The 12,500-nt window shown below is 38.5% G+C and overlaps 1 protein-coding gene across 2 annotated transcripts in view; it reads right to left on the bottom strand.

Annotated features, from left to right (window-relative positions):
- The window catches only part of LOC144960241 (NXPE family member 4-like), a 384,922-nt gene that overhangs the window by 371,334 nt on the left and 1,088 nt on the right, over window positions 1-12,500 (bottom strand). The gene's annotated exons all lie outside the window — the stretch shown is intronic.

Genomic DNA, 12,500 nt, shown 5'->3' with positions numbered 1-12,500 from the left:
TCCGTTCGACAATCTGTCAGATTGACTCGCTTAGTCACGTGGTAGTAATTTGATATTATCAAATTATTCAAGGATCATAAAGTCAGATAACCAATTGATGAAAAAAAAAAAAACCCAACATATTTCTGATTCGACAAAATCTGTGTATTATTGGTCACTGACCTGAGATCAAAGTTGTGTGTGTTTTAGATTATATCTATTTTCGTCCATTTAGACTTGTGTGCAGAATACAAAATCGTGATTCAAGGTAACTTTGACATATTATTACAGTGAATGACAAAATCAGTCGGATGGTGAAAAGGTTTGAACTGAAATATTGCCAAGTTTAGTTAGAAGGTCAATTTTGATCAAAGATGAGTTCTTGTCATAACTGATTAAATCAACCCTTTTTGTACATCTTCGGGAAATATCAAAGCTTAATTTTACTTCTAAAGGTCTAAGTATTTTTTTACAGCTAGTCAAGTTGAAAAATTATGAAATTTTATGAGAAAAGTTGCTGGATACCTTTCCCATATATCTGACCATAACTTCACAAAAAATCACCCGATTTACTTCAAATAAAGATTAACATGCTCTGGGGAGCATATTCTTTCATAAAATGAAATAAAAAAAAACAAACAAAAAAAAAAACAAACAAACAAACAAACAAAAAAAACCTTTAAAAATTGCAAATCCAAAATTTTCACCTCCCGACGGGTTACGTCATGCACTGATATTTACAATATTATAATTTACATCAGATTGCCAGATTATTTTCGTATATTTAATTTTAATGCCAATCAAGTCGTAATAATATGCCAATTGATCTGAAAAAAAATGCCAAGTTTTTTTTAGGTATAATTTCTCTACAAAATGCATATTATAAAGGTAGTGATAAGAGTATTTTCTTTTCACACTGCCTTGAAAAGTGAGAAAGAAGCAATGAATTTGGTGCTCTCATCGTGTTATTTCCCCCGTGTGGTGTCCGGGGTCCTTCAACTGAGAGGGTGCAAGAACAGCCCAGCGCCAGGCCAGCGGGTCGTAAAAGGCCACTAATGGTGTGTGACTCCCCCTTTTTGAGTCACTTGGTCCTCAAACGTGAAGTCTGTCCTACTCAGGTGTATGTAACCAATCCTTCGGAGTATTAATAGTCAACAGGTGATGTGGTCTTGTGGTATGACACTCGCTTTCGGATAGGAAGGTCTTGGGTTCGAGCATCGCTCGGCGCAGAGTTGAACCCTTGGAAAAGGCTTTTTACTCATATTCTCTCACCGTACTCAGGTGTAAAATGAGTACATGGCCGTTAACAGCTTTGTCTATGTCGGATGGAATCGAGATTTGGAATGCATCGCGGACATGTATAAGGAGGATACATATTTTCGTAAACAGGTGCATGCGTAAGCTACTCGGAATAAAATGGATGGATAGAATTAAGAATGAAGAAGTATGGAAAAGAACACAGCAGAAACTAATGGGAGAGGAACAATAGGAAGAAGACGAGGGAGGTAGATTGGACACACCCTTATAAAGAATGACTCCACTATAACAAAGAAAGTAATTGGACTGGAACCCTCAGGGCAGAAGATCAAGGGGAAGGCCACGAGGAACATGGAGAAGAATTAAAGAAGCTGATATACAGAGAAGTGGTAAGACATGGAATGATATAAAAAAGTTAGCCCAGGATAGAGAAGGATGGAAACTGTTTGTCTGTGGCCTATACCCTGACCCAGGGTGAAAAAGGCAATGATAATGATGATGATAGAGAAGGATGGAAACTGTTTGTCGTGGCCTATACCCTGACCCAGGGTGAAAAAGGCAATGATAATGATGATGATAGAGAAGGATGGAAACTGTTTGTCTGGCCTATACCCTGACCCAGGGTGAAAAAGGCAATGATAATGATGATGATAGAGAAGGATGGAAACTGTTTGTCTGGCCTATACCCTGACCCAGGGTGAAAAAGGCAATGATAATGATGATGATAGAGAAGGATGGAAACTGTTTGTCGTGGCCTATACCCTGACCGAGGGTGAAAAAGGCAATGATAATGATGATGATAGAGAAGGATGGAAACGGTTTGTCTGGCCTATACCCTGACCCAGGGTGAAAAAGGCAATGATAATGATGATTGTGTATTTGTCTATTAAATCGGACAGATTAAGTAACTTTAATTAACAGGCCAAAATCTGCTTAACCCTGTTTTCATACCAAGCGGTATAAGAAAACAAAAACAACAAAAAAGCAAAATAAAAAAACAAGACAAAACAAACAAAAACAAACAAAACCAACAAATAATAACAAACAAAACAAACAGACAAAAAACAACAACATACAAAAAAGACCCAAAAAGTTAATTATTAAAAAACAAATAACAAAACAAAATAACAAAACAAAATCAAACCCAAAATGAAAAGTAATAATAATAAAAAAAAGAGACCAACAATTCTTGAAAAACAGAATTAAACAAAGAAAAAAAAATCCCCGCAGATATTTTATTTTGGAATTTGTCAATATAAACGTCAAACTGGCAACCCTGATTTATCCCATTGCACTCACAACACTTCATGGCATACACAGTTGTCGGTCTATTTCTCTTTTTTGTTTTACACACTAGATAGAGATAAATCCCAATTTTCATAACATTATTTTGTTTTTAAATAGCTTTGTATTTTCATCAATGAGTTAATGACAATGTATAAATCTGTGCAAATAATATAAAGATGAATGATGTGTAACATTATGATAATTTCCATTCAGGATCAATAAAGAATATCTTATCTTATCTTATCTTATCTTATCTTATTGATATACTGGAATCCGTTAACTAAATATTGCTTTCCTTTTAATAATTTTACTGCAATTTCAACAAGGGTTTTTGTTATTTCTGGTGAGATTTTTTTCTTATGTTGTTCTTATTCCTGAATTCAATGGGCATACTCTATATTACATTTCCATGTGCTCGAGATCATTGGTCACATTGCAAAATGTGCTCCAAGTGACCCACTTAGTGAAAAGTGTTCACAGCTTTTTAAATATCTAACATCACGATTGGTCATTTTGTTCAGCTTGACACATGGCTATGCATACAACTTTCATAAACAAATCAGCGTGTTTACATTTCTGAAGAAATATCCAATCTTTGGACAGCAACAAATCATGAAATTGATGACTTGGTTGGACGAAAACATGAATATATATCGCTCCCATTGGCCATTTTGCTTAGCATGACTCATGGGTATGTTTACAACTTTCATAAACAAAGCAGCTTGTTTAGATACATTGAGAAATGTCCAATCGTTGTACAGCAATAAATCATGTGGACGAAAACTTTAATATAGATCGCTCCCATTGTTGAACCAAAGACTTGGATATTACCAGGAAAGTGGCTTATGGAGAAGCATTTGTTCAATATGGATCGAAAGTCGTGACATCATTAATTTGAGCTTTTATATAGTGCAATATCCACTAAACGTGTTAAAAGCGCTTTACAAGTGGTCCCTGGCCAACAGCAACATTTAACATGTAGGACGGGACATGACACCTGTTAGGCGATATTACCATTTTTCGGACAAAGACAACGCTGTTAACGGCCAGGTACTCATTTTACACCTGAGTAGGTGAGAGAATGTGAGTAAAGAGCCTTTTCCAAGGACTCAACTATGCGCCGAGCGCGAGGCTCGAACCCAGGACCTTCCGATCCGAAAGCGAGTGTCATACCACTAGACCACATAGCCGCACATAATACCCTCCACTCTTTTGGTAACCAATCCTTCGGAGTACTAATAGTGAACAGGTTATGCGGTCTTGTGGTATGACACTCGCTTTCGGATAGGAAGGTCTTGGGTTCGAGCCTCGCTCGGCGCATAGTGCCCTTGGAAAAGGCTCTTTACTCATATTCTCTCACCGTACTCAGGTGTAACAGCGTTAACAGCGTTGTCTATGTCGGAAAAAAAATTGTATTATCGCCTAACAGGCGACATGTTTCGTTCTTCGTGTTACGTATTGCTGCTGGTCAGGGACCCTTTGTAACGCGATTTGAGCACGTTTAGCGGATATTGCTCTATATAAAAGCTTATTTTTAAAACGTTACATAAATGTGTCATAACTAATTACGTGGCAGGATGAATAGGCAGATTCTTAGGATGACCAAACGTAAAAGAGCGAGGACGGATGATGTTAATTGACGACCAGCAATATATTTAGAAAGAAAATAAGATGCCATCAACCGGACACCAGAAGATGAACTACACAAGGTATGTAGGTTTCCAGTCCTCTGGAAGAGTGGTTTTACACTTCCAATGAAATAGGAACCAGTTTTTTTTACATCACACTTTTCTTCTCCACTATAGATAGAATGAAGTTGATGTCACTCAAGTCTATGTTATTGCTTTTTGCCATCCGCGTTTATGAGGAATTTTCAATAAACTATATTTACCATACTATCAACGTTCAAGTTACACATAGATTTGTGTGTTGGTCCATTATACTTCCGGGTGGCAATGGTGTGAGCGTCTTTGCCAAGCGCATATTATCTATAGCTTGCCCGTAGCCATCATTAACTTATAGCCTGACACTAGAACCCTCTTTTAGCAATTAGGTCCATGGAGCCGGAGTTTATCCCGGTTTTTATAGCATGAAACGGAAATATCAATTGGTTGCTACGATTTGGACAGGACGATAGTATATCGCAAAGCAATTTCCGCCGAGATAAAACAGACCCAGCTACGCAATCACTGCTGAAAAAATTGACAAGAGGGTTACAAAAAATATATATCGATTTCACAGCGGATCGATCTCGGTTTCCGATGCGTATGAAAGCGAACGCTCTACCAACTGAGCTATGGGGTATGTGTATTTGAGAAAGTGAGTAACCAATATCTGGCGAAGAGAAATTGCTGAGCGACCTCAACTTCATTCATCATGCATGACCCCTTTTATATCAGTCACATTCAATTACTTTATACTTCTTTTTTTATTTTATTGGCTTGTTAACTCACTCAATCCTAGAGATTTTTGCTACTTTCCAAAATTGAAAAATAAATGTATTAAAAATGAGCATGTCGTACATAGATCGTTTTATTCAACTATCATTAACATGCAAAAACTAAAAACATTCGCTTTGATACTACGCCTCAGAAAAATATAATAAATAGGCATAGGGTAAAAGTAACCGGGTAAACTATGGATATAGTCGGTGTTAGGGCTGAGTGAGTTAAGACAACTCTAGTTTTTTACTTTATTATTGCGCCGAATCATTAGAAAAGCGCATTCTGCAGACAAGGGTAGACGGCAAGAGAGGAAGAGGGAGACCTACAAGAAGCTGGGAACAAGATATATGTGAATGGCTGGGAATGACAACAACTCAAGCAAGTAGACTGGCGGAAAAACGTAATCTGTTTCCCAAGAACGTTCGGGAAGGAACGACCTACGCAGGATCAGCTGACTAGATGATGATTGCGCCGAAAGCCAGCGGTCAATATAGAATATTATGGCTCTAAATGAGTTCCCGGTGTTTAATATCAATGATTATGAGCCGCACACAAAATAACGGAAATTAGAATGGGAAACGAATTCATTATCACCTTAAGAGGGTTACAATAATTGTTTGGGTTGTCAAGCCTTGTCTCGTGGTCTTAGCTGTAAATGGCCATTATTGTATTTTCCACAAATCTCAAGGGATTATCATAGAAAAGTACAATGTCTATAGATAGTTAGTATTAACCCCTCAACGGCAAGGATAGATCATACTCGAACTTGCCTTAACAGTTGCCTTAATCTGGTGCTGGATATTTATATGAGATTTTGAGCTTTAAAAAAATTGAGCTTTTATATAGCGCAATATCCACTAAATGTGCTAAAAGTGCTTTACAAGGGGTCTTTGACCAACAGCAACACGTAGCATGTAGAACGAAACATGACGTCTGTTAGGCGATATTTCATTTTTTTTCTGACAGATACAACACTGTCAACGGAAAGGTACTCATTTTACACCTGAGTACGGTGAGAGAATGTGAGTAAAGAGCCTTTTCCAAGGACTTAACTATGCGCCGAGCGAGGCTCGAATCCAGGACCTTCCGATCCGAAAGCGAGTGTCATACCACTAGACAACATAGCCGCACCCAGTGGACACGTGAATTAATATCTATTTGATATCGGAGCTTCTTTTAAAATATATCAATCGTCTCTGTTACATATTTGTGTGGCAATATGGTTCAGTGGTATGACACTCACTTTCGGACAAGAAGGGTGAGTGTTCGAGCTCCACTCTGAGCGACGCATAGTTGAGTCCTGGGAAAAGGCTCTTTACTCAAATTCTTTTACCGTATGCAGGTGTAAAATGAGTACCTGGACATTAAACAGCTTCTTAACATATGTCTTGTTTTTGTCCAACATTTAAAGTGTGGCTGCTGGGTTAGGACCGCCCTTTTGATGTAAAGCGCTTTGAGCATATCGAGTGCGTGTATATGTAATGATCAATCTACAAAGCGCGCAAAATCCATAAAGCGTTCTACATACAAAGACAATAAGAAACATAAAACACAAATACTATCATCTATCACTACTCAAAATACTGAGTACAATAATAAAAGAACAGCGATGGAGGCTATTTGGTCACATCTGACGTCGAGAAGATAACATCCCAGCCCAACCTGCAATGACAGAATATTTCCTTCATGGCAACAAATATGAAATCAACCACCAACATCAATAGTAATTACCCTGAACCAGGAACTCTCTACATATCAGAAATTTCTGGATTCAGATGAGGCCGAATTAATCCCTAAAGAACTAAGAAATAATGCAGTGCCCTCCGTACTAAAGTCACAACAAGATCTTGACAGCCTCAAAACTCTGACCCAGGACCGTGACAAATGGAAACAAATAACAACATGGATGGAGAGAGCAGCTATACTTATCGACCATGACTGAATCACACAATTCTCAGCAAGCATCATTCAGACTGCGAAGCTCACTACTTCTCAAAAGCCCGTCTGAATAGGAATGTCTTCAAAAGTTTCCTAAAATTGGATTCAATAGTCTGATCTCATGTCGCCTAGCAACGGCGGCCATCGTGGTTCTAAACAAAGAAAATCTGTACTTTTTATTCTTCATGCTGGCTAGAACTTTTCAAATGTCTTCTGTTCTGATTGTGTAAAAGTCAAAACATGATCAGATTTATAATTTTTTCCCCCTCTGGATACGCTTTTATGATCGTCGGAGAAATATTTCATACGGGCGTCCGCCATTGTTCCGATAGTTTAGAGCCAGTTACTAAGTTACGATGCGTCATTACGAGGGAAGTGACGTCACGACTGTCGAAGAGTATTGCTGACCTCGGAGACGTCTTTGGTTCCTTTATCTAATTTGTTCCAAATCATTACTGGGTGGACAAGGGGGTCAGAAATTTTGTGACTGCACCAGGGACCCTTTGCTTGTTGAACGAGTACTCTATCAATTGATCTATCCAGACTTCCATTCCGACATGCTACCAGAGAGACGTGACAGGTCAAAAAAGGTTAATAACGTTACCGTCCATGTATTTTTAGTCACTCAGAGCCATTGGGCCAATGGAGTAGGGGAGTTTATCCCGGTTACCAAAGCGTGAAAGGGACAATAGCATTTGGTTGATATCCTTTGGATAGGACGCTAGTCTAGTCTAGAAAACAAAAACTCTCGACTCCACCCAGGATCGATCGTGGTTCCTTTGCGGTGTGAAACGAGTGCTCTACCGACTGAGCTATCTGGACCGTCTCCCCTTATATAATTTGTACATTACTTTTATCCTATGGTATAATTTGAGGACACAACACACAGCAGCAGCTGTCGACGAAACAAGTCAATTTTATCCTGATCAGAGTCAATCTCTTGGTAATGGGGATGATCTATAATAACGTTCCATGTGATCGAGGTCATTGGTCACATTGCAAAAGTGTGCTCAAAGTGATCCGCGTAGTGAGAAGTGTTCACAGCTTTTTAAATATCTAACATCACGGTTGGTCATATTATCATTCAGCTTGACACATGGGTATGTTTATAACTTGTTTAAACAAAACAGCGTGTTTACATAATTTGTTAAGAAATATCCAATTGTTGGACAGCAACAGATTATGAGATTGATGAAATGGGTGGCCGAAAACATGAATATTTATCGCTCTCATTGAGCGGTCGTCGGATGGGTGGGAGTTGTGATCGTCGAACAATGGGCCAACTCCAACGAACATTTCGTAGAACGAGAAATTTACTTGTTCTAATAGGATTTAATAGTCTGATGTCACATCCGCACAGCAACCAGTAGCTTGGTTCTAAACAAAGAAAAATGCCGGTTCTTTTTATTCTTCATGCTGGCAAGAACTGTTTCACATGTCATGTGGTCAAGATGTATACAAGTGAAAACATGATCAGATTTATAATGTTTTTTTTCTCCTCTGGATACAATTATATGCTCGTCGGAGATGAATTTCATAAGAGCGTGTGATGAAGATTATGGCGTCCGCCATTGTTCCGATTGTTTAGAATCAGTAACTTTGCGTCATTAAGAGGGAAGTGACACTAGAACCCTCTAGAACTGACAGTTTGACGTCATTTTTTAGGTTTGTGTAGCGTCTAGTGAGTTGTCGTTATTAGAGCTCAAGGAAACAAGTTATTTCATTGGTTGAACTATTGAATACAACTCCCAATTTGTTTTCTTTTGTGGCAAAAGACTGGCATTTTGACGTCATTTTTTGGTCAGTGTCAGGCTATAACTTTACGATGGCTACGGTTATACCCGGCTGGCTGAATGTTGTGAGTAAATTACCTTATCACACAGCATCAAAGGCATTAAGTCGTCCCAGCTTTTGGGTATTGGATTGGATTACCATAACAACATGAATACAGACACGAAAACCAACACACACACACACACACACACACACACACACACACACTTACAGGCGGACGAGGACACGCATTAATAGATATAGAACTATTGGAGTTAGGAGCTCATTGAAACTTGACCGAAACAGATGAGTTTTCAGTTTCTTTTTGAACGTTTCGAGATATGTTGATTCTCTGATTTCCAAAGGATTTTGATTCCAAATTCTGGGGCGGACCAAACAAGGTTTTTCTCCCTGGCTTTAACCGTAGCCATCGTAAAGTTTATAGCCTGACACTGACCAAAAATGACGTCAAAAGGCCAGTCTTTTGCCACAGAAGTAAACAAATCGTGAGTTGTATTCAATAGTTCAACCAATGAAATAACTTGTTTCCTTGAGCTCTACTAACGACAACTCACTAGACGCTACACAAACCAAAACAATGACGTCAAACTGCCAGTCCTCGAGGGTTCTTGTGTCAGGCTATATGTTAACGATGGCTACTCTTTAAGTCCAGTTTAAGATAAGATAAAATAATATATATATTTTTAAATTGAGCTTTTAAAAATAAATAAGATAAATAAAAAAATAAAATTCCCTTTATTCGTCCCATAGGGGAAATTTGTTTCTATGGTCTATTCCTAGGGAAGACTGGAATGACCCAGGCGTCAGCCGCAGCGCAGCGCCGCAGAGTGAGCTAGGGCGAGGTGACTTGCTCAAGTCCACACAGCGCTCGAACTCTGTACCTTTCGGGTACGAAGCAAAGACCGTACCGCTTAGCCACGCTGCCCCATAAACGTTATATAGCGCAATATCCACTAAACGTACTCAAAGCTCTTTACAAGGGGCTTCTGGCCAACAGCAACACTTCACATGTTGGACGGAACATGACGCCTGTTAAGCTATATATAATATTACAATTTTTTTTCGGACAGAGACAACGCTCTTAACGGCCAGGTACTCATTTTACACCAGATTACGGTGAGAGAATGTGAGTAAAGAGCCTTTTCCAAGGACTCAACTATGCGCCGAGCAAGGCTCGAATCCAGGACCTTCCGATCCCAAAGCGAGTGTCATACCACAATATCACATAGCCTTAAGTTTCATTATTTGTCTTAAAAGAAGCTCATGTAATAATTCAAATTGTTGACCGGTTTAACTTTAATTTGACTTTTTAGTAACCGGTTCATCCCGAAATAATACTGTTTGAAGACGATGGGTCACAATTTTGAATTGATTTGTTAGGACGAAGTCAAAACCTAAGAACCGACGTGCATTTGTTTTTAGGTCTGATAACCCAATGCCTCTTTGGGCTCATTGTTGTTGTTATGGAAACTTGTAAGAAATGGCGCAAAAATATTGTCCATTACATCACTGTTAAACTAGGCTGATAAGTGGGTTCGGATGTTAGACATACATAAAAATGTGAATTTGTGTGTCTTTGTGAGGGTGTGTGTCTGTGTGTGTGTGTGTGTGTGTGTGTGTGTGTGTGTGCGCGCGCTTGTATAAATGGATGTGTACAAAAAATGTTTTTAACGATGTTTTACAATTTTGTGCGTCTAGAGCTGTTTTGTCAAATGGATTGGGCGCTATACAAATAAACTTTATTATTATTATTATTATTATTATTATTATTATTATTATTATTATTATTATTATATTATTATTTTTTTTTTTTTAATTTAATTTAATTTTTTTTTTTAATTTTTTATTTTTATTATTATTATATATGTAAACGTCGCTAAGAACGGATTCAGTTCAAACGCAGGATTTGTTGATATTTAATTTAATTTAATTGAGCTTTTATATAGCGCATATCCACTAAATGTGCTCAAAGCGCATTACAAGCGTTCCTGTCCAACAGCAACATTTAACAATAAGGACAAGACATGACGCCTGTTCGGCGATATTATAATTTTTTTCGGACATAGACAACGCTGTTAACGGCCAGGTACTCATTTTACACCTGAGTACGGTGAGAGAATGTGAGTAAAGAGCCTTTTCCAGGACTCAACTATGCGCCGAGCAAGGCTCGAACCCAGGACCTTCTGATCCGAAAGCTAGTGTCATACCACAAGGCCACATAGCCTCACAATCACTCGACCTCGGGTGGGGATCGAACCTCAGACCTTCTGATTACCGGTCAACGTGCTACCATTTACACCACAGAGGCTCCATTATCGTCCATTATATTTCTATTTCAAAATTAGGAATAGCCATCACCTCCTGCATCCTTGATTTATCCTGACCAGAAATAGAATTCAACACGATATCATTGAAGGCCGAAAGCGTCTCTAGGAACGGATGTCTTAAACCAATCTACAGTTTTTTTACAATTTTTTGCACACAACCTGTGGTAATTTAAAGGGGATGGATTGGGGAAGAGTAGCGCCCCCTTGTTTGGGACGTCCAAACCCAACATGACGTTTCTCTCTAAACTTTTTCCGCCGGTGACGTCACGACTAGGGGTTTGACCCCAAATCAAGGGACGTTTTCTTTTCCGCAAATCTCAGTCCCTATAATAGGATAACGGAAAAATAGAAAGAATGAAATGACGTCATCGAGTCTTGTTTTTTTTTGATAATACCTTCAAAAGTCGTAACATCAATTCCCTCGTTATGACGCATGGGCACTTGTAACTGGGTCCAAACTACGGAACAATGGCGGCGCCCTTATAAATATTTCTCCGACAGACAAAAACGTATCCAAGGAAAAAACCCCTTAAAAACACTGTTTTGCTTTTAACATTTTAAGAAAAACAAAAGAAAAAATTCTAGCCCATGAAAAAAAAAAAGTACCCATTTTCTTTGTTTAAACCCGATGGCCGCCCTTTTCTGGGCGACTTTACATCAGACTATGAATCAATTCTCACTAAAATAAGTAGGTGCGCTTGGCTTTGAACTCACAAAAATTTCCATTTGGAAGTATAACGGGCCAAAAACACAAAACGGTGGTAACCTTGAACGTTTTTTTGTCTGGTTTTTTTACAGTTTTGTGAGAAGTACTCATAGACGGATGGCAAAAAAACATAGCCAAAATTTATAACCTTTTTTTTTTTCCAAACAAAACCAATATATATAAAACATTTATTTTTTTTTTTTTTTTTTTTTACAAAAGAACCCATAATATAACATTTGTTCTTCCGACAGGACACAAACCACATATATTTTAACCTTTAGTTCTTTCCGACAGGACACAGAACCACTATACAAAACTATTTTGTTCTTTCCGACAGGACACAGAACCACATAAATTTAAAACCATTTTTTTTCTTTCCGACAGGACAAAAGAACCACCATATTTATAACCCCCCCCTTTTTAAAAGTTCTTTCCGCAGGACACAGAACCACGTATATTATAACCATTTATTCTTTCCGACAGGGAAAAGAACCCTTTGTATCAAACGGCCCCCGCTGTCATCATCTTTCCCTTTGTCTTGGGTTTTTGCCCTTTTGGGATCCTATGGGTTCCCCTTTCCCTCATGCGTATGGTTCCCCCAAGGTGTCAAAAAAGGACGAGACTCCCCGCCTTTTCCCTTTTGATGCTGCAAAATGGTAAGTTTCACGTATGTAAATTGGGAATTAACGAAATCGCGTTTAACGACGAACGGACGAGCAAGAAAAGCCCTGTTTCCTTTCGTCACCCCCCCCACCAAAAACAAAAACA

The sequence above is a fragment of the Berghia stephanieae genome, chromosome 15, assembly GCF_034508935.2.
Source record: "Berghia stephanieae isolate SIO BIC M18660-M18661 chromosome 15, UCSD_Bste_1.3, whole genome shotgun sequence".
Classification (NCBI taxonomy): Eukaryota; Metazoa; Mollusca; class Gastropoda; order Nudibranchia; family Aeolidiidae; genus Berghia; species Berghia stephanieae.
This window is presented reverse-complemented; position numbering and strand designations above follow the sequence as displayed.